The 27,549-nt window shown below is 44.9% G+C and overlaps 2 pseudogenes; both read right to left on the bottom strand.

The window, feature by feature from the left end:
* Positions 1-8,804: 8,804 nt before the first annotated feature.
* Positions 8,805-12,987, bottom strand: LOC125522698 (annotated as a pseudogene).
* An 11,271-nt stretch (positions 12,988-24,258) lies between these two features.
* Positions 24,259-26,868, bottom strand: LOC125525526 (annotated as a pseudogene).
* Between the last annotated feature and the right edge of the window lie 681 nt (positions 26,869-27,549).

Below are 27,549 nucleotides of genomic sequence, written 5' to 3'. Positions count from 1 at the left end.
ATTGCTCATATTTCCAACACTATTGTCATCACATGCATCGCACTGGTTGTGCCTCTACTGTTGCGCTTTTGTCGATTGCCTCGGTGCTCACGCTGATTTGTTTGTCTTGTTAATTACCTTGGCCTCTCCCACTCACACTGCATAGTTTCAAACAGTGGAATCTGATTAGACAATCTTATTGGATTCTTATCCTGACAGAAGATAATCCATAAAAAATAGATTGGCAAGGATGCAGTAAGTGTTGTTTTTGTGGCAATGAGGAGTTGATTGAGCATCTATTTCTTCAATGCCCACTTGCCAAGCTGCTATGAAGAACGATCCATATAGCTTTCAACCTACCTCCACCTACGAGTAGTACGAATATGTTTGGAAACTGGTTAGTGGGGTTGCACCTCAAGTTTAAGTCCTAGATCCGTGTGGGAATAGTAGCTTTACTTTGGGCCATTTGAAACACTCATAATGATTGTATTTTTAACAGAACGAAAGTTCCAAACTTTTTGCAGGTTATCTTCAAGGCTACCAGCTGGATCCATACATGGTCATTACTTCGCAAGGAGGAGGATCGGGCGCCCACGGTCTTTGGGTGCAACCGATGGGAGATGGTATCTTGGGATTTGTTCACCCGATTTGGTTGGCGGACTGCTAGTAGGATTTGTGATGCATGAGGCTCATTTTTCTATGATTTTTTTTTACTTTTTAATTTACCCTTCGGGCAGTCATGTGTGATAATTTATTGGTTGAACTTTGTTATGGTCGAATGATAAACAAAGGTTGTGTGCATCACTCGATGAAGAGGTCGAGGTATGTCCCCTCTTTTCGAAAAAAAAATCTTCTCTTCATTTGAAAGAGTTGTACTTTTTATTTCATTTGAAAGAGTTGTACTTAGTCTCAACTATTATACTGAAACTTAAAATGCGTGTACGTCCTTTGATTATTGCTTTTCGAGGAGACTCTTGCGAGTGAACGTCGACAGGGTCCTGCCCCCGTCGCATGCACGCTGGGGGCATGCACATGGAGCGTATAGGACAAAATAGCGCGAACGCTCTCATGTGTATGCTCTCTCTCACCACATCATGTGACATGGACATGCAAAAAAACAATGGAGATCATCACGGTACTATCTCTCTCTCTCCTTCTCTATCCCTTGCGCTCACTGGCAGTACCTTGGTGGAATGGTTTCCCAAAATTGATCTTGGAAGTGAAACCCATGATCTGGTGTTCAATGTTTGGATCCGGAAACAAGTGGTGCCTCATCGTGTACGTGGTTTTCATCTCCTTAGATTGTCACATGCATCGCACTGTCGGCTTGCACCTCTACTGCCGTGCCTGCTACCTTGTGTTTATTATCAAATTTCTCGGACGCTATGCTTCTTTGTCGGTTGCCAATGGCGCGTTACCTTGGCCTCTCCTCCTTTTTTTCCGGGGAACCTTGGCTTCTCCCACTCATGCTGCATAGTTTTATTGGACGCTGCTACGCGTCTGCTGATGGACGCCTCGCGAGCCGCCCGATTTACAGGATTAAGCGGCCCATCGCCAACCTCTACCATTGCAACATAGATCTGTGTTGCGGAATTTTTTTGCAACATAGGTTAAGTTGCAGATTTTTTTTGCAACAGAGGTTCATTGCACAATTTTTTCGCGACAAAGGTCCTTTTGCAGAAATTTTATAGAAGTCAGAAATTTTCGTAACAAAGGTCATGTCACATAATTATTCTGTAACAAAGGTCTAGTTACAACAGAGATCTTTTCACAACAGAAGATTGAGAGAGAGGAAGGGGGACGAGTCGTCCCAAATATTTCTAAAACGGAGGGGTGCGTTTTATGTGGGGCACACATGGACGCATGGCAACCAATGGAGGCACTCGATGCAAGCGATGAAGTCCGGCGGGTGATTTGGGATGTTTCCCTAGTTTCAAACATTGGAATCTGATTGGACAGTCTCATTGAATTCATTGAATTCTTATCTGCTCCGGATTTGAAAAAGGAGTAGTACTTTTTGCTAAGTATTTTATTGAAACTTAAATTACACATGCATCAATTGATTATTACTTTCGAGGAGACTCCGTGTCAGCCGGCCCACGCGTGCATGGGCTGGGGGCATGTGCAGATGAGACAATATGGCACGGTTGCACCTGCGTGTATCCTCACCCTCACCTCACCACATCATGTGCCATGCACATGGGAAAGAGTCGTGGGATCAGCACTGGACAATCCATGGCAACACCTTGGTGAAAAGGTTGCTTGGAGTTAATGCCCGCGTCTCTTTTTCATGGTTGGTGTTACTGATTGTTGCGGCATGCTGTTGATCCCTTGTTAGGTGTCATATCTTTTATTTTGTTTTCATTGATAACTTGAATTTGTACATGCTTGATATCTTGCCTAGATCTTGACACTGCTAATACAGAAGCCAGGTGCATTTTGGACCCATAAACTATTCAAAGCCCGGGCAAAGAACAAATTAATGTGTCTACAAATGCTATTTTTAGGGAAACCTCACTAGAAATAATCTAGCTAAGGAGTCATGCCGCAGGCCATTCAACTGGCTTTCGGGGCCAGAGAGGAGGCACATCCACTCAGGCCCGGGTGTATCAGCTTGATATTAATATGTTGCACCTGAGCTAAAAAAAGGACACTAACTTATATCAAGTGAATTTTCTCGGCAAGTCATGTTTGAGGCTTGTTCTGTTTCCTCTCTATTATTTTGTATCAAATTTCTTTTTGAGGTATTTCTTCTTGTAATTCAGAGAGCAGCTCACCTGCTGACTTGCTTGGTAGTATATATTGATGCTCATATTAATTAAATCAAGATTAAAGAATTCTCGCAAACAATTACATTGCAGTGCTAAATTTGTGACAAGCAATACTCCAATTAAGTTGACTGGGACCAAATACATACCCAACAACAAAGTAAAAGTATTTGCTACAGAAAGACCTAAAAAATATACTAGATTATTTCCCAAAACGGTCTAGAACCTTGCCAAAACAGGTAGTTGGGTGGACCTTCCCAAAACCTGAAGCGGGATCTAGGCTAGTTGGGTGGGCCTAAAACAGGTAGCGAAAGTGGGGAGACCTCCTATTTAACGACCCACGCGGTGTGAAGCGCGGCAGCGCACACCCAGGTAAAACTTTGGGCCAGCGCATGTGGGGTCCGTGCCCCTTTTTTCTGTTTGTGCTTTTTATTCATTAACAAAATGTTCTGGGTTTCAAATAAAAATGATTTTATAAATTCAGGAATTTATAAAAATGTTCGCGAGTTCACGAAATGATCGTGTGATAAAAAATGCTATTGAATTAAAAAATTGGTGAATTCCATGAAAGTTTCTCATTTCGAAAAATGTTCGTGAATTCAGAGAAAGGTTGCCGATTTTGAAAAATGGCTTGCAAATAATAAAAAATGTACATGGGTTTCGAAAAAACATTGTTCATTAGTGCAAAAAATGTTCGTGATTCTGAAAAAATATGCACAATTTCAGACATTCTCGTGACTTGTAATTTTTTTCATGATTTCATCAATTTGGAAATAAATGTTCATGACTTCAAAAAATTGTTTGCAATTTTTTATGAAATGTTCAGGCTTTCAAATTTTGAATCCGATGATTACATTTTGAATTTGGCGAACAAATTTTTATATTTGATGTACATTTTTTAAAATTGATGAACATTTCTTGAATTTGATGAACAAATTTTTAATTTGATGAATGTTTTAGAATTCAATGATGAAAAAACGTTCCTGACTTTCAAAAGAATAATCATGAAAGGCAAAATGAAAAATAAAAAGAAAAAAGAACTAGGAAAAAAGAAAATAAATGAAATAAAAAATAATAAACGGTGTAGAACCTTCCCAAAACCGCAAGTGGGATCTACGCTATTTGGGCGGGCCTAAAACAGGTAATGAGCAGGAAGGGGTGTGTTTGGTCGACATTTGTTGTGCTACACGGGGAATGGGGTTCCCGGTGTTGGGGATAGCTGTTGAGCTAGCATTGGACTATGAGTGAGAACTGATAAAACTTGAGAATCCCTTAAAAAAATTGAGTTTTTTAAGTGCAAAATTGGTGGCCCCATCAGATGTCCGATGTGCGAACCCCCGCCCCCCGAGAGATGAATGAGATATTGGGAAGTTTCATTAGTTACATGATTGCTTTTGATATGAGCTCTTTTATTATTGCCCCCTCCCCCCGGTCGTCCTTACTAGTTTGATCTTCGGTTTTAACATATATTTTCCTTGCTAAATGACTAGGTGTCCTTAGCATCTACTCTTGTGAGCTTCCCCTAAAAAAATCTACTCCTGTGAGCTATCTTAAAGCTTACATTTTTTAATGTGTACATAGCCAAAAACTCATAAACTTACAAAGATAATATGGAACTTTATGCATTCAAGATTTTCTATGATCAGGTAAAAATTTGTTGTCACTGTCTAAAGTTTTATCTGGCAATGACAATATTTTTTGTGTCATTGCCTTATTGAAGGCATTGCTCGGATTTACTCGGACTTGATCAGTAGGATGAAAACTGAAGATCTTGCATACGGTGGTTGGATTTGCGGATGCCAGCACTTGAGTGCCGTTCCCTTTTTGAAGGCATTGTTGTTAAAGAACATGTCTCACTGTACATGGGATGTCGAGAGATGGTTGGTGGGATACAATCGTTGTTGTAGCTTCTTGTCCGTTGTTTTAATCACTTTGGAGTTTTTTTAGTCCACCTAGGCGTAGCTTCGGTCGTGTATTACTTTGCTATTTTGCCTATGTGATCATTTGTCTGTATGAGTTCGTGTGGACTTTGTGCATCCTAATAATGTAGAGGTTGGGTGTGTGCTCACTATGTTTGCATCATCTTCATGCTTTATCATGAGTTAGTAAAATCCACCCTTTAAAATGTTAATTCGGCACATAAATGGATGTTAAAGCGATGAACTAACTAGGGGCGAGCAAGATATAGAGTGAACCCATATAGGAAGTTCTGAGATACTACATCTTCCTACACATTTCTTGATCTCTAGGTATTGATTAGTCAATTTATGCTCTACATCTTTATAGGATATTTCGTCTCCAGGGTTAGTTACTTAATCTCTGTTTCAATACCTAAGCAAAATTCTTTCTCGAAACCTCTTCTTCAGGGCGAGCTCTAAGGTCATTCAAGGTCACCGCTTTGTACCTCATCTTGAACTCGCTGACCAGCACCATACAATTTATCAATACGTCAGTGCAAATAGTTTATTTCCATAATGTTTTGGATTCCGAGAGATCATGTAATCAACAAATAGATACACATGCATCTGGCCCTCGTACTTTATCATTAGGTTAGTCCAACTAAAGTCAAATCATTATATGAGTCGACAACAAAATGGTATGAAAACTTTGTTTTTGATTTAGCCGCTTGTAGCTTTTTGATTTGCCGATTCCAACTTTTTAAAATTTCAAATAGTATTATTTTTATAATAAAAGTACATGAACATTTTACATGCTTCTTTCTTAGAAAATACAGAACTTTTTTATAAATACATAATTTTTAATACATGGTGTTTCAAAATATATGATGAACGTATTAATGCACGTTGGATATTTTACAAATTAAATGCACTATGAGTATTTTTAAATACATGATGGACTTGTGTCCTCGGGCACTATCGTAGCGACGATGTTTGCTCCAGCACAGGAGCGGATTCAGATTGTGGTCTGCATCAGCAGCATCTGAAAGATGGTGGATCGTGTGTTGGGTTCGTGGTTTATGTTTTCTCCTCCAACGCCTTAGTCATGTGGGGGTACTAGATCTGGTGTTTGATAGTGTGTCCAGGGTGTTTCCTTTGTCTAATTGTTCCATGGTGATGGTTTCATGCTTGGTAGCCACCTTGGAGGTCCGTAAAGCTGCATATCAACGATGAAGCCGAGTCGAGCTCGGGTAAGGAGGAGATCCGTCATTTTTTTTCGTTTGGTGGCTGCTGTCGTGGTGCCAGAGGCAGGTGACGGGTGATGGCGTTAAGCTCAAAGGATTCTTCTATCTTGATTGTAATTTTGTTTCTAGGCTGGGCTTCCTTTGTGCAAAGGTAGGGTTCCATTGTCTTTTTAGTTTTGTCAGGTCGATCTGTACGTGTCTTGTACTATTATCTTTATGATAGAAATGAGACACATATTATCATGCAAGAAAAAACATCATAAACTTTTTGAAATACATGATGTTTACTTAAAAAACAAGATGAACATTTTTTAGTTACACACTAATTTTTTTGAATTCCCGTTGAATATTTAATATTGTAGGATGAATATTTATTTATTGCACATGAGCATTTGTCAATACATGATGTTTACTTAAAATACAAGATGAACATTTTTTAGTTACACACTATTTTTTTTGAATTCCCGTTGAACATTTAATACTGTAGGATGAATATTTATTTATTGCACATGAGCATTTGTCAATACATGATGAACATTTGCGTAAATACACAATAAATAGTTTTACATGCATAATGGACATTTTTTCATGCACGATGAATGAACATTTTTTAAATAAATGCTGAACATTTTTTAATACATAGTTGAACTTTTTATATGTACATGATGAACATTTTATAATACACTCTGAATATTTATAAAGTACATGATTAATATTTATGAATTACTTGATGAACCTTTCTCAAGCACACGATGACATTTTTAGAAGACGCATTGAGATTTTTTCAGGTACACATTGATTTGTTTGAAATATATGATGAACACTTTTACATACAATGTTATATATTTTGAAAATCAAGGAGAACTGTTTTTAAATAATACATACGTACATTTTTGTACTCACGGAATTGTTTTTGGGTGTACGAGTATATTGTTTTTAAAATACAACAATATATCTCTTTGGTATGATGACTTTTCTTGTTATACAAAAGAAATTCAAATAGATATGAATTTTTTATATCCGCGAATTATTTTTGAAATACGTGGATATTTTATTTTGAAAACAGTTGATATTTGTGTAATTTACCCAAAAAATGTACACAAAGCAGAAATGTTAGAAAAAGAAGAATAGGCGCTGCTGGGCCTAGCACAAGTGCCAGGCACTTTAGGCGACTGCCCCCCATCGGAGCTCCCATCCCATGGCGACTCCCCGCCGCCGCCGCATTCACCCGCGACGAGGCTGCCCTCGCCGCCGCCATCGGCTGCTGCGCGGCCCTGCTCTCATGCGGGGCCGCGCGCTGCGCCTCGCCCGACGTTCGCGCCACGTCGTCGCAGACGTCAAGAGGCTCCCGCTGCTGGAGACGGAGGAGGCGCGTCGGCGCGAGCCCTCCACCCGAATGTGCTGCTGGCCGAGCTCAACGCTCCCGTCAGTCTGGGGGAGGCTTTGATGCTGCTGGCGTCGCCTATATTCTGCAGTGGTTACGGATTGGGGAACCAAAGCTGTCGCTCTTGTTTGATCCCATTCACAGGTGTCCCAAATTGGACTCCGTTATGGATAAAGTGAAGGAAGCTATGGGGAGCCTAAAGTGAATTAGCGAGAAGGAGAGGAGATTGCCTAAAGTTGCCAAGGTATGGTATGAATTGACGAACCACTGCGCACGGTTTTTTTGTTACTTATATATATATATATATATATATATATATATATATATATATATATATATATATATAGATTCCAGAAGCAACTTGAACAAACAGCCAGTCTATTCTACTTCTAAATGTTTATCCTGGGGGAGATCAAATGGCCATGAGTCAGCGTGCGCTTTTCCATAATAGCATGCGTATTTGAGTTGAAATTGATAGACCGGCGCTAAAATTGAGAAAGGAGGGTTGCAGGTTTATGGAGAATGATGGGGCTGTTGTTGCGTTGAATGGGCTGGAGATATTATTCAGAGCTCTTGAAAAAGCAAATGCGATCGACAAGATAAGTTTTGATTTAAATCTTGCTAGAGGCCTCCCTTGATTACTACAGCGGTGTGACATATGAAGCCGTTTTCAAGGGTGCCATACAGGTTGGGGTTTCTTAATTCTTCATATCTCCGCCCCACGTGCAGAAACTTGGAAGAACTATTTTGAATCATATATACTTATTGCAGACATCCAGTAAGATACCTGGTCCGCTCTGTTGACTCTGGCCAGATATAACCATCCAAGTTCTCTTTGTTTTTGGTGATTCCAACTATTTGCCCTATGCTGAATTTCCAAAGCGATTAATGTGTATGCAGGAAATCATATCGACACGCTATGCAGGCAGTGGTAGTAACTACTCTGTTTCTTGGCAGCAGATCATACTGACACTTCACATCATTCTTTCGCTTTGTCGGCCGGGATGAGGTACCCTGTTCTCTTCCCCCTGCTTCTGGTTTGTTCTTCTTGTTAGCATCCATTTCTGTGATAAATGACTATGTCTAGGATGTCCTCTCCTGAGTTCTCAGAAACCTTACATTTTGGATGTATACACAGCTAAAATTTCAAAAACTGTTACTGGTACTATTGAACTTATATGCCTTTGAGAATTCCTATGATAAAATAAATGACTTTGTTGCCAATGTCCAAACACAAAAATTGGCTGTTTCCAAGCACGAAACATGGCGTAGTTTGCTACTGTATGGTCGCAAAGAAGAAATCTTCGAGCATTGATATACAAAATGGGGGTTCCTTCTTTGCTTCGCTAAGACAATCAAACATGTACAAAGCGGGAGTTCCTGGTAAAATAGGTTAACACAAACTCTACATTGCCTGCATGCATTTGAAGGCAATCTATCTTCCTAAAACTCCAGCACTTTGGGCAACAGACCTCCATACACCAACTGAACCATGTGACCGCTATTTAGTTAAATCTAGGGTACAGAAATCTCAATCAAACACATACTGTGGGATATATACATACCACAACCGAACACGAGGTAAGTTCAAATAGATCAATAATGGAAGTAACATTACAATAGAAGTACAAATTACAAGAATGAGTGACGGATTCAGCAGTACCACATACATATGCATTACAATATTCAATAATGGATGCAGTCTGTTTATTTAGCCCTCGAGAAGGCGATGGAGACTTGATGAAACAACCCCCACTTAATTATACAATACGTACCAGATGATTTGTTGGTCAACCAAAAGATAATGTGACATATTCCAATCTCTTCACTCGGTGACTATCTTTGGCCACTTGCTGGCGTACTTTTCATCCAAGTACTTGGGGGTGTCTTTCAAATCTTGTACCAAGAACTTGGTTATTTCATCTGTTTGATTACCAACACTGAGATGCACCTCTTGGAGGCTTTTGAGAGTCTCGATTCCGTAAATCCCTTCAAAGGCTTCAAACCGCATATCAATCCTCTCCAGTGCTGGCATTACCTCTTTTCCTGTAACTGCAAAGCTCAGCCTTGGAACCAGAGTTGCAAAGAAGCGAAGCAGCTTTAGACTCTTGAATCCTCCAGGTGGAATAATGATCTCCCTGTCGGTAAGCTGTTTATTTTCCTCAAGAATGTCCACTATGTCCCTATCATCCTTGGTTGCACTGAGTGTAAAGGTGAGCGTAAACAATTTGGGTAGGTCCTGGATGAGCTTGAAAGTATCAGTCCGAAGAACAGTCACAGAAAGGGTCAGCTTATAGAGGTTATTGAGTTCTTTGATCCACTTTGGGGGCCTTTCCATCTTGCCAGACAACTCTAGGCCGATGATGTATCTTGGAGGAGTGGTCATGGTGTCTAGTGAGTTGATAAAATTAGAGCTCTCATCATTGATTGCCAATGTCTGCAGACCGCAGCTACAGAGGTACTCAATGGAGGAGCGTAATTGTTTGAAGGTCTGACCACCCTCCCTTATATTGAGCTTGTAATTGGCAAGCTTCCTTAGCCCTGTCAGCTGATGAAGGCTTGCTACAGCTGACGAGTCCTCACCGATCTCAATCCCTGACAAGATACCAAGTGCTTTCATCGGCTCCTTGTTCTTCTCATGTGGCAACTTCAAAGCCTTCTTTGTGTTTTTGTTCCCTCCAAGCATGCTACGGAGCTGTTTGAGCTGTCCAAAAGCTTTGGGCAGCACACCAACATATGTCTCCCTTATGTCAAGAGTTTCTAGATACTGGAGCTTCTCGATCTTTGATGGGATCTCATAAACCTTTGTCCGTCTGAGGCTCAAATACTTCAGCACAAGCATTTTACATATGTCATTCAAATGCTTATCTGTCAAACCCTTCCAGCCCTCAAGATCAAGCACTTGTATTATTCCATTATTGAACGAATGGAATGGGAGTCCTCGGTTTTGGCTTCCAAATGCTGTCAGTGACCGCACTTGTGACAAGTTCATGCCTTTTTTTGAATTCCCATGTTTGGAACCACTGCTTTGCATGGAGAGTCGACGGACTTTGTTGCTAGGAGTTGGCATCAGCCAATGTCCACCAACAACAGTAATAAAATTCTCTTCGCTTGACTTGGACACGATATATTCCAGGATCATGTCATGAACTTTAAAGGATTTTACTTTCCCGTTGCTGCTGTGATCCACAGGCCATATTATCTTCCTGCTTACAAGTTGATTGAAGTATGTCTCTGCAACTTCCTCTGCACTCAGCCCTTGCTTCTCTGCAACAAAACATTCTGATATCCACCGCCGGGTCAGACGCTTCTTACTAATTTTTGAGCCCTTGGGGAATATGCTCAAGTTAATCAAGTATCCTTGTGACCCCCTCCAATGTAAGAGGAGCCACTTGCTCTGGAAATAATGACTTGCAAACTTTACTCCAATGATCACTTTGTTTTTGTGGGTTGCAGGCCACAAGGCCAGCCATGGTGACTATGGCCAAAGGAAGCCCCCCACAGTATTTCCATATATCCATATGGACCTCTTCTTTCTCCCCGACATTGCTGCTTTGAACATGAGCTGAAGGTTGATTATCAGTTCCATCTCCTTCGGAGGACTCGGTAGAAACACTAGGAACATTAGCTTGAGATCTTGTATCCATTCTTTCACCTTCTTTGCTGCTTTGGGGTTCAGAAACACTCTGATGAAATAGGCTTTTGGAGTGGGCATCACTTAGAACATTAACTGTATGCACATAATCAGTTCCATCTCTTTCTGAGCATGCTGCACCAACAACTTGAAATCTTGTAGTTACTATTACTCTACTGTCCTTTGTATTATCATGTGGCAACCAATTTCTAATGGTCTCCCATGTTTCTACGGACCATATATTGTCAATCAAGAGGAGATACCTGCCATGAAAAAGGTAATAAAATACAAGTGAGAAGAAATGTGCTAGCTTATTTAAATTCATACCACTGAGAAAAACTAATCCTCTGAAGAGTCCAAGAGTAATCCGATAAGTTCTATCCGATCTATGTCCAAGTTCTCATATTTTTATGAATTGGATGTATATAGTTTTGTGGTTTTGCTTCTAGATTGTAGGTCCAGTTTTAGCATGTTACCTGCTGACATGTTACCAATGTTGTATAATAATTTATTATACTTGACTAGGTTATATATATATACTCCCTCTGTTCCTAAATATTTGTCTTTCTAGAGATTTCAACAAGTGACTACATACGAAGCAAAATGAGTGAATCTACACTCTAAAACATGTCTATATACATCCGTATGTGGTAGTCCATTTGAAATCTCTAAAAAGACAAATATTTAGGAACGGAGGGAGTATATGAGAATTTGGACATAGTCACCATATACATCCAATCTAGTAAAGTATATGGTGACTATGTCCATATATGTGTATAGGTACGAAATTTGCTATTGGTAACAAGTTGAAGTTCAGTTATAGAATTTGCACAAATATTCCCTGTGCAACCTTTTTTTACAGAACTTCCTTGTGCAACTTTAACTATTTATCTTTTGGTCTCTAATTATCTAGGGTCCACTAGTTACATAACTGTCTATTATTATTTTCCAAAAAACCTCCCATTTTTCAGTCACAAATGTACAAACTTCAGACTGAAATTGTTGTGGTAAACAACACAATTTTATCACAGCTTTACTACGAGTAATTCACAAGAAAAGAAAAAGAAATGATTTTGAAGTACCTCCTTCCAAGCATGCGTTTTTTGAGTTCTTCAATAAGTTGGTCACGATTCATTGTTTCTATCTTACTCTGTGTGCTGCTATCATTGCTTTGCGGCCTGTGGCCAGAGAGCAGTGGCACAACTCGCTTAACTGAACTTTTAATGTTTGTCGCTAGACTTTTCTTCTCCACCTTTCCTGTGTTGCTGCCCTCCTGCGCCTCCTCCTTTGTCTTGATTTGACTGTCTGCTGGCTTGATTTGCCCAAGAACATCCCTTAGGACTTCATCTTCATTGAAGTTCTGAGACACTGTGACTGATGCCCGACAGTCAAATTTATTCCTGAAATCTCGGTACAATGCCATGGCAATGGTGGTCTTTCCCACACCACCGAATCCAATCAAGGACACAACGGCTCGATGAGAGCCTTTATCATGTTTGGTTAGCCAACCCTGGAGCTTCTCCATGTCCACCTGCACTCCCACGGGGTTCTGTGTGCGGATGAGCTGACGGCTTGCCACCAAATGCTCAGCAATGCCATACGTAACAGCATGGGTTGCTCCGGCTTCGGAGCTTGTTCTTGGGTTTGGGTTGTTCACTCCATATCTGCTGCGTCGTTCAGCAATGTACTGTGCTCGGACCTTGAGCTCAGCAATCTTGCAGGCAATGTCGCGGCGAGGCCAGAACGTCCACAGCTTGTAGACTATCGTCACGATGAAGGAGCATCTTGCATCGCCAAGAGTGTCCTGAGGGAGGCGATGAGCAAAGTCATCGACACAGTCTTCCATGTCGTATGCCATGTCACGGATCTGCTTCATCCAGCTTTTGAGAAGGCGATCATGGTCGTCCAGGGCAGAGCCGAGGTCGCCAAGAAAGGCCTGCATGCTGGCGAGCTCGTCGCTTATGTACTGGATGTCGCCGTGGACGCCACGGATCAGAGTGTACTCTTGGGCAAGGAGACCGCCCAACTTGCCTAGGAGAGATCTCATGGTGGCTTCCGAAGCACCCACTACAAACTCCATCTTCCTTCTCTGTGCTCTTTACTACTACAATCTGCCCCTTGTTGTTGTAATTTGCAAGTGCAAAAGACAGTGCTCAGCAGTTGTTGATCTATGAAAAGAACGAAAAAAGGGAATATAAGGGTCAGCATGAATTATGGCTAGAAAATAATTAATCATAAAAGGCTCCACAATCAGATCATGGAACAATTCCAGCGAATATCAATTTGCCCCCAATCAAAGAAACTATACAAACAAAAGTTTAACTGATAGCTGCATTTTGTGCATACGGTCCACCTAATATCATGGCCTATAGAATTTGTCAACCACAATATAGATCAACACCACTAAGTTATCCCCAAAAATGAAATAAAAACCAACAATGCCTAAAGATTGCATATAATGCTGAGGAAATTGTGCACGTTATGCACTTCATGGGATTTTCAATTTGTACTTTTCATATGTCAACTCCGCCTATGTTGTCTCAACATAGCCGGTCCCAAGCCCGGGTAAAGGAGGAGGGTTGTGATAGGCTTGGCGAGCCAACGTAAAAACTCAGCCACTCTTATGGAGATGAAACCCAAAAGATTTTCGTTGGGGCGTAACCCTCTCAGCGACGCGCCACATCGGAATCCGGGTGTGGTGGAAAATGGGCAAGGGCCGGGCCGGCGCCCCCCAAGTGGCGCGCCGTATCTTGATCCGGATACGGTGGCAAGTGAGCGAGGATCGGGTCGTCGCATCCTTAGTGGCGCGCTACATCGGCGCCCGGGTGTAGTGGAAAATGAGCAAGGGTCTTCGCATTTGACTCGACGAGTGCGAAGGGTAAGGAAGCTAGCCGAGCCTAGGAGGATTCGCTTAGGTAGCTGGAACGTAGGGTCCCTGACAGGGAAGCTTCGGGAGCTAGTTGATGCAGCGGCGAGGAGAGGTGTTGATATCCTTTGCGTCCAAGAAACCAAATGGAGAGGACAGAAGGCGAAGGAGGTGGAGGATACCGGCTTCAAGCTGTGGTACATGGGGACGACTGCAAACAGAAATGGCGTAGGCATCTTGATCAACAAGAGACTCAAGTATGGAGTGGTAGACGTCAAGAGACGTGGGGACCGGATTATCCTGGTCAAGCTGGTAGTTGAGGACTTGGTTCTCAATGTTATCAGCGCGTATGCCCCGCAAGTAGGCCACAATGAGAACACCAAGAGGGAGTTTTGGGAAGGCCTGGAAGACATGGTTAGGAGTGTACCAATTGGTGAGAAGCTCTTCATAGGAGGAGACCTCAATGGCCACGTGGGTACTTCTAACACAGGTTTTGAAGGGGCACATGGGGGCTTTGGCTATGGCATCAGGAATCAAGAAGGAGAAGATGTCTTAAGCTTTGCTCTAGCCTACAACATGATTGTAGCTAACACCCTCTTTAGAAAGAGAGAATCACATCTGGTGACTTTTAGTAGTGGCCAACACTCTAGCCAGATTGATTTCATCCTCTTGAGAAGAGAAGATAGGCATGCGTGCCTAGACTGTAAGGTGATACCTGGAGAGAGTGTTGTACCCCGCATAAGCTGGTGGTTGCTGACTTCCACTTTCGGATTCGTGTCCAGTGGGATAAGCATGCCAAAGTCGCTAGGACGAAGTGGTGGAAGCTCAAGGGGGAGGTAGCTCAGGTGTTCAAGGAGAGGGTCATTAAGGAGGGCCCTTGGGAGGAAGGAGGGGATGCGGACAATGTGTGGATGAAGATGGCGACTTGCATTTGTAAGGTGGCCTCGGAGGAGTTTGGAGTGTCCAGGGGAAGGAGAAGCGAAGATAAGGATACCTGGTGGTGGAATGATGACGTCCAGAAGGCGATTAAAGAGAAGAAAGATTGCTTCAGACGCCTATACCTGGATAGGAGTGCAGACAACATAGAGAAGTACAAGATGGCGAAGAAGGCCGCAAAGCGAGCTGTTGGTGAAGCAAGGGGTCGGGCATATGAGGACCTCTACCAACGGTTAGGCACGAAGGAAGGTGAAAGGGACATCTATAAGATGGCCAAGATCCGAGAGAGGAATACGAGGGACATTGGCCAAGTCAAATGCATCAAGGACGGAGCAGGCCAACTCTTGGTGAAGGACGAGGAGATTAAGCATAGATGGCGGGAGTACTTCGACAAGCTGTTCAGTGGGGAGAATGAGAGTTCTACCATTGAACTGGACGACTCCTTTGATGAGACCAGCATGCGTTTTGTGTGGCGAATCCAGGAGTCTGAGGTGAAGGAGGCTTTAAAAAGGATGAAAGGAGGCAAAGCGATGGGCCCTGATTGTATCCCCATTGAGGTGTGGAAAGGTCTCGGGGACATAGCGATAGTATGGCTAACCAAGCTTTTCAACCTCATTTTTCGGGCAAACAAGATGCCAGAAGAATGGAGACGGAGTATATTAGTACCAATCTTCAAGAACAAGGGGGATGTTCAGAGTTGTACTAATTACCGTGGAATTAAGCTGATGAGCCATACAATGAAGCTATGGGAGAGAGTCATTGAGCACCGCTTAAGAAGAATGACAAGCGTGACCAAAAATCAGTTTGGTTTCATGCCTGGGAGGTCGACCATGGAAGCAATTTTCTTGGTACGACAACTTATGGAGAGATATAGGGAGCAAAAGATGGACTTGCATATGGTGTTCATTGACTTGGAGAAGGCCTATGATAAGATACGCGGAATGTCATGTGGTGGGCCTTGGAGAAACACAAAGTCCCAGCAAAGTACATTACCCTCATCAAGGACATATACGATAATGTTGTGACAAGTGTTCGAACAAGTGATGTCGACACCGATGACTTCCCGATTAAGATAGGACTGCATCAGGGGTCAGCTTTGAGCCCTTATCTTTTTTGCATTGGTGATGGATGAGGTCACAAGGGATATACAAGGAGATATCCCATGGTGTATGCTCTTTGCGGATGATGTGGTGCTAGTTGACGATAGTCGGACGGGGGTAAATAGGAAGTTAGAGTTATGGAGACAAACCTTGGAATCGAAAGGGTTTAGTCTTAGTAGAACTAAAACCGAGTACATGATGTGTGGTTTCAGTACTACTAGGTGTGAGGAGGAGGAGGTTAGCCTTGATGGCCAGGTGGTACCTCGGAAGGACACCTTTCGGTATTTGGGGTCAATGTTGCAGGAGGATGGGGGTATTGATGAAGATGTGAACCATCGAATCAAAGCCGGATGGATGAAGTGGCGCCAAGCTTCTGGCATTCTCTGTGACAAGAGAGTGCCACAAAAGCTAAAAGGCAAGTTCTACAGGACGACGGTTCGACCCGCAATGTTGTATGGCGCGGAGTGTTGGCCGACTAAAAGGCGACATGTTCAACAGTTAGGTGTGGCGGAGATGCGAATGTTGAGATGGATGTGTGGCCATACGAGGAAGGATCGAGTCTGGAATGATGGTATACGAGATAGAGCTGGGGTAGCACCAATTGAGGAGAAGCTTGTCCAACATCGTCTGAGATGGTTTGGGCATATTCAGCGCAGGCCTCCAGAAGCTCCAGTGCATAGCGGACGGCTAAAGCGTGCGGAGAATGTCAAGAGAGGGCGGGGTAGACCGAATTTGACATAGGAGGAGTCCGTTAAGAGAGACCTGAAGGATTGGAGTATCACCAAAGAGCTAGCTATGGACAGGGGTGCGTGGAAGCTTGCTATCCATGTGCCGGAGCCATGAGTTGGTTGCGAGATCTTATGGGTTTCACCTCTAGCCTACCCCAACTTGTTTGGGACTAAAGGCTTTGTTGTTGTTGTTGTTGTTGTTGTTGTTACTTTTCATATGTCATAGTGCTAATTAATTGAGTGAAAAACATGCTCGCAATGATGGTAGGTTGCCAAGATCAACTGCCATGGCAAGGGGAACAAAAAGCAACCAGACAATAGAAAATGGAGTTGGGGGCAGAGGAGGCACCTGCAAACTGGACAATAAGCTGCTGGTCACTGAAGAGTCTTGAGCAGTCACTGGGCAGGGCAGCCACTGTTGAAGGCAGCGGCTGCACAGGCAGGTGGAAGCAGGTGCGGTGTACTCCTGTCAAACTCTATTTTCATGGTTGCTTCCTATGCACCCACCACAATCTCCATCTTCACCTTCGCTGTTGTTGCAAGTGCAGCAAAGGATGAGTGGGCCATAGAAAGTTCAAATCAAGTATAGACAGAGCTAGTCTATAGAAGAAACGGAAAAACAGCATAAAGGCGGGTCAGCAATCATGGTGAGAAAAATAATTTAGGTAAAGACTAGGCACATATAGTCAGACCATGAAACACTAAATTGTCCCCAACCCGATAACCTACCTATGGAAATATGACAATTTGTACTCAGGTGGAAATTTACTCACCGATAGAAGATAGATGCTAGTAGATAATACTCTATTTATTAGGCATCTAGTATACCCTGTAGTACGACTAGAAGATCTGGCTAATTAACCACAAGATTGAAACGAAAATCAACAAAATGTAGGTCTCGCAACTTTTGTCCATGCTTGCACAGTTATGAAATTAATTTTCAGGCAATTGTAGACATTACATACTTCCTAGTTTTCTTGTCAACATGGCAAGAAAACACGGCTATGCTCCTGATTGGTTCGATCTCTCTTCCTCTCTTCCCTCAAAAAGAAGAGAGAAACAAGAAGTGGGAGCACAAGAGGTGGGCACCTGTGATGCTAGCAGCCGAATAGGCTTTAGCAGTCAGTAGCAGCCGTCGAAGGTGTCAGCGGCGGAGGCTTGAGTGGTGGCTCCCGGCCAGGCAGAGGATTTAGCAGGCGGATGGAGGGACACTGCAAGCAGCGCCAGCGTCTGTGTTGGATTGGTTTCCTGGGTAGAGGGCGGGGAACAAAGGATGGTGGTGGACACAAGTAAAGTTGGCAAGCTACTGGGCTTTTGCTTTTGCTGCATGCATGATTGACATCATGGCCATGGCCGTGCATGCATGAACTTTTCTCCTTTGAGAAGGGAAGCATCATTCCTGGAGCATGTCACCCCAAAGACGGGCAAATTTGACAATTTTGACCTTTGGACGAAAATAATTCACAGAATGAACTGGGTTTGAAACTATTTCACACGCCTGACCCTTTTGTGTAGCGTCCGCCACGACGGCGCCACACCCTGCTGTGCAGCGGCCAGCTCGGAGGCGTTGCAGACCAGTCCACCGTGGCAGCCCCTTGGCCCGCACCCAGCAGTGCAGCGCCTCCGAGCTAGGCGCCACACATGTAATGTGCAGCGCCTCCGAGGTAGGCGCCACACACTTAAAGTGCAACGCCCGGCGCGGGGGCGCTGCACTGTGACTTATCCAGCCACTTGGCTGCCCCCCTCCCCCACTCCCCCCACACCACACACTCCAACCCAAGCTTTGCCCCCTCTCCCACTCTCTCCCCCTCTCAAATCCTCTCCCAAATCTTGCATATTCGAAGAATTTGTCCGTGGATTTCGAAGTCAAACCCTCCCTCAAGGTAATCTTCTCCGATCCCCTTGTTTTGATCCAAGTAAAGTTCTCCCATTGCTCATTTGTTGCTAGTTTGGGGAAACCCTAGTTTTGTTTGGATCTAGAGATTTGCATGGAGATGTGAGATGTTTGTTTGCCAATTTGTATGATTAGGCTTTGTTAGTATGCTAGGGTTATTCTTATGGGTGTTCTTATGTTGGTTCTAGGGTTAGGTTTAGGGCTAGGGTTATGGTTATGGTTATGGTAGGGTTAGGGTTATGATTAGGGTTAGGGTTGTTGTTTGATATATATATTAGGGTTTCTATTCCGTGTTAATTCTTGGATTAGTACTCATGGAAGCAATGTTACCTTTTGTTTCTCGGAATGCTTATAGGGATGGGAAGAACATGTGTGTTTGTTCATCATGGGGACAAAGACGCCTTTTTGAAAGGCAATATAGAACCGGACCCGGATGAGGTTGACATGGTGTTTGATAGTAGTCCTAGCTATGCGGAGCTCTTTCAACAAGTTAGGAAAGATTTGAATTGGATGGACCCTAGTGATATCATTGAGTTGGAGGGAAGGCATAATGTTGGTTTTGGAATGCACGTCCGTTGGAAGACAATGCGTGTCAACTCGGAGCAACGTTGGGTTGCATACAAGGAGACGGTGGCCGATTCACTAGACAAGGCTCTTGAGTTATTTGCAACAAAGAAGGTTGATTCAAGTTTGCATTTGGACTTGAACCGGAACCCCTCCCGTTTGGTTGCTAGTAGCCCCCCACCCTTGAAGCGAGATGAAATTGTGCAAGAGGAAGTGAGGCCAACATTGAGCCCGTTTACAAACAACCAAGATGAAGTTTTGCAAGAGGACAATGATGAGTATGCGGACGATGACAATGAAGTTGATCTCCATGACAACAATGTGGGTGATCTCGACAAATATCATTTGCAAGAGACAATGGACCATTCCATCCCTTTTTCCCGTGCATATGCATCGGACTCGGATGACGATGGTCCTGATGAACAAGTTGATGCGGAGGGGTTCACGGTGAAGGAGGTCGAAGCTTTTGAGAAGGTATTTCGTCGGGATCATCGGACTACATTGTTCAAGGATGTTAGTCTCGCGGATGAAGCCGTGGTAGATGGTGGCCAATGTGCACCTCTTGGGGTTAGGCCAAGCTCTCACCGTGATTTGGGAGACGACAAGAACCGGATTGCTAAAGGTTCTAAGTTCGACACCTTGTTGGAATTGAAAATGTGGCTCGACAACTACTCGGTTACGCATTATCGTCCACACAAGGTGGTGCACTCGGACGTCAATGTGCGCTACACGGTTGCATGTGCATGTGAAGATGAAATATGTCTGTGGATTGTGCGTCCAAGACCATGGAAAGGAGGTCCAAGTTGGCATGTAGTGAGTTGTGTGCCAACTCACATGTGCCAAGGCAAGAGGGTGGATGGCAAGATCGTGTCTCAAAACCACAAACAACTCACGTCCGAGTTCATCGCTTACAGGCTCTCCAACTCAATATCCACACTTCCAACAATGAGCGTCCAACATGTCATTGACCTTGTGAAAGCCATCTTTCATTACAAGGTGAAGTACGGCAAGGCATGGAAGGCGAAGCAAGCCGCATTTAAGATGTTGTATGGTACATGGGAGGAAGCATACAACCGAATCCCTAGGTTGTTGTTAGCCATGGCCGCGACAAATCCGGGCATGGTTCATGTGGTCGAGCCTCATGGGCACCAAACAACGGTTCATGAAGGAAGGAAAGTCATAGTATTTGGCCGTGCTTTTTGGGCATTCGAGCAATGTTGAGGGCTTTCGAACATTGTAGGCCGGTCATCGCAATTGATGGCACGTTCTTGACCGGACAATACAAGGGCACCTTGTTGGTTGCGATAGCAAGTGATGCCAATAACCGGGTGTTGCCATTGGCATTTTCTTTGGTTGAGGTGGAAAACAATGACAACTGGGAGTGGTTTATGCATCTTTTGAGGACGAAGGTGTTACCCGCTCAAAGGGAAATTTGTGTCATATCGGATCGGCATCCAGGAATTCTTAACGCGGTGGAGATTGACATTCCCGGGCATGCTCCGTTGCACCATCGATGGTGCATGAGGCACTTTTGTTCGAACTTCTATAGGGCATGTGGCCTTAAGGAGTTGGCCGATGATCTTCAAGATTGTTGTCTTGCTTTCTCCGATAAGCGCTTCGCCACTTTGTACAACAAATTGCTCGCACACAAAAAACTTGATGCCGGGGGTCAAGACTTTCTCAATAGGCACATTCAATACCAGAACAAGTGGGCACGTGCCTTTGATGAAGATGGTCGGAGATACGGTCAAATGACAAGCAATATGGCAGAATGCTTCAATAGGGTGCTCAAAGGTGCACGTGGATTACCCGTGACGGCAATAGTTCAATACACATTTGATAAGATGAATGCGTACTTTGTAAAGTACTCGATGGAAACCGATGCACAAATAGCGGGTGAGAACCCACGGAAGTACAAGTACAAGTTCCCACCCAAAGTTGATGAATGGTTGGTATTTCAATCACGGAAGGCGGACTCAGAAGAAGCTATATTATATGACAACGAAGAGTGGAAGTACGAAGTGAAAGAGCCAGGAGGAACCACAAACGATGGCCGGCAACATGAGGTCGGGCTTTCAAGGTGTCGTTAAGACAATGTGATTGCACTTGCGGGAGGCCATTGTTGCTTCATCTCCCATGCTCACACTTGTATACCGCCGGTCGCGTTAGGAATGTGGACATCAATCACCCACGCACCCTGAGGGAGTCGGAGTTCTCAATTATGACGGTCAAGAAAACATGGGCTCCCCGCTTTCACCCGTACTTTGACCAATCACAATGGCTGGAGTATCATGGAGTTCAACTATGGCCGGATCCGGAGTTGAAGGTTGTTAAACGGGGCAGACGTCAGACAAAGCGTCTTAGAGGCGACATGGACGGATGGGGCCATGGTGGCGGCCGCGAAGCGGGCAACGAACAATTCCAAGAGCCTCGTGAGAGCTCCCGTTGTGGGGAGTGCAAAGGTCAAGGCCACAACGAAAGAAAATGTACGAAACCAAGAAAAAGATCCAAGACAAATGATGCAAGCACAAGCCAACAAGGAGGTACACAAGGGAGCCAACCAAGTGGTAGCCAACAAGTGCCAAGCCAACCAAGAGGTAGCCAACAAGTGCGAAGGCAACCACGCGGTAGCCAACAAGTGCCAAGGCAACCAAGTGGTAGCCAACCTAGTGGTAGCCAACAAGTGTCAAGCCAACCAAGTTGTAGCCAACCTAGTGGTAGCCAACAAGTGCCAAGGCAACCAAGTGGTAGCCAACAAGTGCCAAGGCAACCAAGTGGTAGCCAACAAGTGCCAAGCCAACCAAGTGTTAGCCAAAGAGGATCTAGGCAACAAAGAGGTCGGCAACTAGGACTTACAAGAGGCCGTGGTGGTGGTAGAGGTCGTGGTGGTGGTCTAGGCCGTGGTGGTGGTAGAGCTTGTGGAGGTGGTAATGGCCGTGGTGATGGTCTAGGCCTTGGTGATGGTCTTGGCCTTGGTGGTGGACTTGGCCGCGGTGATGGACAAGGGCAAGTTCGTTATAGAGGAATGTTTGGATACCTAGATGGACCATTTCCGTATGTTCCTCACTAACTATAATGTATCATATGTTCTTGTTTTTCATATGTGCTTCCATTTGTTCTTATTGTCCCTACTAACCATTATGTTTCACTCATTGTAGGTATGGCGGCTTCCCAACCCAACAAACCAACGATGAAGGAGGATGGCGAAGATGAGATGGCGGGATGGTGGGAGAAGGCTGCCAAGAAGCTTAGAGAGGAGGATGCAGCCAAGCTAAAGAAGAAGAAGGAAGAGGAGCTTGAGACGGAGAGGAAGAGAAGAGAGAGAGCGTCAAATGCGATGCGCGCTAGGGAGGAAGCGTTGGTGAGGAAATGTGAGGAGGCACAGAAGAAGCGTCTAAAGGATTTTCAAGAGAAAACGATGAAGCTTTGGGCAATCGCAGCTGAAAAAGAAGAGAGGGAGAATCAGATATTCATGGAGAGGGTGGTTAAGGAGGCTCGCCTCATAAGAAAAAGGGAGGAGGAAGAGGAAGAAGAGAGGAAGAAGAGAGGAAGAAGAAGAAGGGAAATGGGCCTTGCTCTATGCAATAGAGCTACTATGTGTTATGAACTATGTCTCCTCCTCGATGTGGTTGTGAACTACTATGTGTCGTGGACTACTATGTCTCCTCCTCGATTTGGTTGTAAGAACTACTATGTGTCGTGAACTACTATGTCTCCTCCTCGATTTGGTTGTAAGAACTACTATGTCTCCTCCTCGATTTGGTTGTAAGAACTACTATGTGTCGTGAAGTACTATGTGTCATGCATATGTTCTCTTCATAGTTGTTTGCTTGCTATGTATCAATCCTACTTCACATCATCTTACTATGTTTGCATATGCTAAAAAAATCACTGGTCTGTAGTGCACCGCCTGCTTCCTGGGCGCTGCACTATGGAGTGTGGCGCCTCAAGGCTAGGCGCCACACTGGTCCATAGTTGTCCAACCTTTTGTTGCTCTCTGGATAGCTACAGACCAGTGCAGCGCCTAGCATGGAGGCGCCACACTCCATAGTGCAGCGCCCAGGAAGCAGGCGCTGCACTATGGAGTGTGGCGCCTAACGGACAAGCGCTGCACAGGTCTGTAGCTATCCAGAGAGCAACAGAAGGTTGGCCTCCAGTTCGGGCCAAAAAATTCGCTAAGTGTTTGTGCAGCGCCTAGCTGGGAGGCGCCACACTCCATAGTGCAACGCCTAGCTTGCAGGCGCTGCACTATGGGATGTGGCGCCTGGCAGCTAGGCGCTGCACAGGTCTGTATCTATCCAGAGAGCAACAGAAGGGTGGACAAGTTACAGACCTGTGCAGCGCCTAGCTGTGAGGCGCCACATCCCATAGTGCAACGCCTAGCGAGCAGGCGCTGCACTATGTGGTGTGGCGCCTGGAAGCTAGGCGCTGCACAGGTCTGTATCTATCCAGAGAGCAACAGAAAGTTGGACAAGTTACAGACCTGTGTGGCGCCTAGCTGGGAGGCGCCACACCCCATAGTGCAACGCCTAGCGAGCAGGCGCTGCACTATGTGGTGTGGCGCCTGGAAGCTAGGCGCTGCACAGGTCTGTATCTATCCAAAGAGCAACAGAAAGTTGGACAAGTTACAGACCTGTGTGGCGCCTAGCTGTGAGGCACCACACCCCATAGTGCAACGCCTAGCGAGCAGGCGCTGCACTATGTGGTGTGGCGCCTGGAAGCTAGGCGCTGCACAGGTCTGTATCTATCCAGAGAGCAACAGAATGGTGGACAAGTTACAAACCTGTGCAGCGCCTAGCTGGGAGGCGCCACAATCCATAGTGCAACGCCTAGCATGCAGGCGCTGCACTATGGGGTGTGGCACCTGGCAGCTAGGCGCTGCACAGGTCCGTATCTATCCAGAGAGCAACAGAAGGGTGGACAAGTTACAGACCTGTGTAGCGCCTAGCTGGGAGGCGCCGCACTCCATAGTGCAACGCCTAGCTTGCAGGCGCTGCACTATGGAGTGTGGCGCCTCACTTCTAGGCGCTGCACAAACACTTAGTGTTTTTCTGTCATTCAGACTGTGTCATTTTCAGCCACAGTTCAACATTGCGTATAGTAAACAGTAAGGTTCAGAAGATGTTCAACAAAGACATCGTTTCTTAGAAAAGACCATCACAATAAGTTCAAGTTTAACATAGAGCTACCATAACTACAAGTTTCACATAGAGCAACCACCACTCCAAATTCAACGACATAACAAATTCCACATTACTAAGAGCTACCACCACTCTGGGTTGAACATTATAAATAAAGGACGATGACTAGTGCTTTCCGCGCTTGCTGCCTCCTCCCCCCTCCTAACGGTTATCTTCTTCACCTTCCTAGGAAGAGGAACCCGCTCCGGCTCCGGTACCTCCACGTCATCCACATCGTCATCCAAATAGTCATCCAAAGCAGCCATTCGTGAGGTGCCGACCGTCCTTTTGCCTCTTTGGGTGAAGTCCTCAGGTGTGTATTTGTTGATTCCCTTCCTAGGCTTTAACTCGTATGCAGACCGAACCTTGTAGGTCCCCAAGACCATATCATCAGGAACCTATGCATCCACAAAAGATATGGAAAGACCGTGTGTGAGGATATAGTTAGAAATGCATCAACAATTGGAGATATATCCTCATGACATACCTCTTGGGTGACCACACCGACATCCTCATCCTCCAAAGGATCAGCGTTGCCAGAAGTTGGATCTGATGGTGTCGCCGACCTAGAACGTTCTGGTGATACATACTCGGGGTCACGACAACCGAAAAGGTTTGATAGCCGCCTTAACTTTTGGCCCTGGCGCTGCAACATGAACAAGTGAATGAGACATCGAACGTAGCAACACATGTTAAGTGCTAGTTTGAAGGAGATGTGAACCTTAATGAATGCTCGAAGTGCACCTTCCCCATCGCTTTTGCCAGTCGGGGTTGTTTGCAGAATAGTGTCGGTCTCATCAGCTGCTTTCTTGATCTGGGCACGCTATGAATAGAAACGGTATTAACGTGTTAGGCAAGTGAAGATGTGAATAGTGCAAATGGAAAAGCAAAAAGGGCAAATACCACAAAGTTCATCATTGGAGCTGAAGGGATCACTGAGTTGCCTTTCCTGACTAATGCGTTGTACTGGTGCTGGGCTACCTCATCAAAAACGGTGGGTTCTTCCAAAATCTCCTCGGCATACGCCGGCTTGCATACCTCCACACGGGTGCTTGCAAGAAACCATGTGAGATAGTTGTTGAACGCGATCGGGCAGTGCTGACGAAGCTGGGCTCGTTTTCCAGCCCGAGCTTGCTCCACAGCAAGCCTGAACTGTATGATATACTTGCTGTGATGCTTGGCCCAATCCTTGATCTTCCGCAAGTTAGAAACAGAATATTAGCATCATCGAAACCGCCGAGAAGCCGCTAAGTGCTCAAGGTTGATTATATCTTACGCGTGTAGCACTATGTCCGTGTCCTCCCACTCTGGCGGGTGTGGCTGGAATAAACCAAACTGGCGGAACACCCGATGTGGCAGGGGAAGCTCAACCGCCCAGTTGCATATGAGTGGACACCGCATATGCCAGAGATCCCTATCCTTAATGCACATCAGATTCAGCCTGAACTCTATAGGGTTCCCAAAGCTATCTCCTTTTCCATACGGTTCCCATTCAACCTACAAAATGGGATACAATGCAAAATTTATATCGAGTTACGATAGAAGCATCATAATTACTTATGCAATGTCGATTCACCTGCTCAGGCGTGATCGCGTCCATCTCGCTCCTGTACAGCTTGTACATGACCGAGGGATCATCCGTCATCTCATTTAACACATCCCACTTGTAAGCCCAAGTGGGGAGCCGTAGTGGGTCGCCTTTGTCGTCCCAATCCTCGTACTTCACGGTCTTCGGTCGTCCAACCGGCAAACGCTCCCAGCTCCATATGGAAAGTGCGAGCAAACAACCACCAATACCTCCAGATAGCCTACAACAGGCTTCGTCCAACTGCACATAAAAAAGAACTTGGTTGAATTAACAGCAAGATCGCATTCATAATGTACCAATGAAGTGAAACAGAAACAACTTCATACCTGTCTATACAAGTAAGCCAGTGTCGCCGAACCCCAACTCCATTTGCTGTCGAAGACGGTCAACGCCTTGAGCCACATCCATGGAGCATTCTTGCCAGTGCCATCAGCAAACATAGTCCTGGATATCACGTACCACATGTAGACACGAGCATATGTCTTCACCGTGTCTTCATTAGCATCCTCAGGCAAGTACTGAAGTTCGATACAATCCACGTGAAAGTAGCACCGGCTGCGACTCTTTCCTTCTTCTTGCCTTCTACTTCTGGTTCCCGAGGCTCCGGAGGAACCATACCGATAAGGGCAAGCATCTGCTCGCGCCACCCATCAGAATCGGTGCTCATAAATAGAGGATTCCCATCGATAGGAAGACCGGTGATCATAGCTATATCCTGGAGCGTGACAGTCATCTCCCCGGTCCGAAGATGGAAACTGTGTGTCTTCGGCCTCGAATGATCAATAAGCGCGGTGAGTGCTGGAGCATTGTTGGGTGGCGTCGACCGGCTGACCAACTGAATGAAAGGGAGAAGTCCTGTCTCCCTAACATACGGTGTGTACCGCTCATCATAGCGCATCCACCCAAGGTTGACCCCGTGAGCCCGAAGCTTCAGAGGTGCAAGATCCTACAAGCAAACAAACAAATCATTACATATGGGGGGTATGTGTTTGAAAAAAAACTCGAAATTCATAACACCGACAACTTTCATTATTACCCGCTGCTCCACCGACATAGCATACGACCGGTGTTGTTTGTCCCAGTGATCATTGAGAAGCCAAACCATCCTAACAATTTGAAAGAAAGCTTTCTTGTCAACACGATTATCTTTTGAATACAAAAAAAGTAAAGTACGGCTACTAGATGCAAACTTTCCAATCTATGTATCCAACCATATCAAATCAAACAAAACTAATAAACTATGTTTCCACAAATAACTAGGCCTACTTCATACAAATAACTTTTCCATAAACTATGCCTACTTCATACAAATAACTCTTCCATAAACTAAACTAGGGTTCCACAAATCAAACAAACAAGGGTTGTAATACATGCAAAATTCCAATACATGCAAGATTCAAATCTAATCTAATCAAACAAGGATTCTCCAAATCTTCAAAATACCATATTTTCTATGGATAGAAAGAAGGGGATCGGAAGAGAGTACCTTCTAGGATGGATTGGTGAAGAAATGCACGGACCAAATCGTCGGATATGAAGGATTTGGGAGAGGGGATTGAGAGGGGGAGAGGAGGAAGCCACCGGCGCGCCTCTTCTGTAACTCCTGGAACGAATGGGTGGGGTGGGGGGAGGGGGAGCGGGTGGCTGGCATCTAAGTCACAGTGCAGCGCCTACGGGCCGGGCGCTGCACATTACATGTGTGGCGCCTAGCTCGGAAGCGCTGCACTGCTGGGTGCGGGCCCGGGGGCTGCCACAGTGGACTGGCGTGCAACGCCTCCGTGCTGGG

This window comes from Triticum urartu, chromosome 7 (genome assembly GCF_003073215.2).
Source record: "Triticum urartu cultivar G1812 chromosome 7, Tu2.1, whole genome shotgun sequence".
Lineage (NCBI taxonomy): Eukaryota > Viridiplantae > Streptophyta > Magnoliopsida > Poales > Poaceae > Triticum > Triticum urartu.
This window is presented reverse-complemented; position numbering and strand designations above follow the sequence as displayed.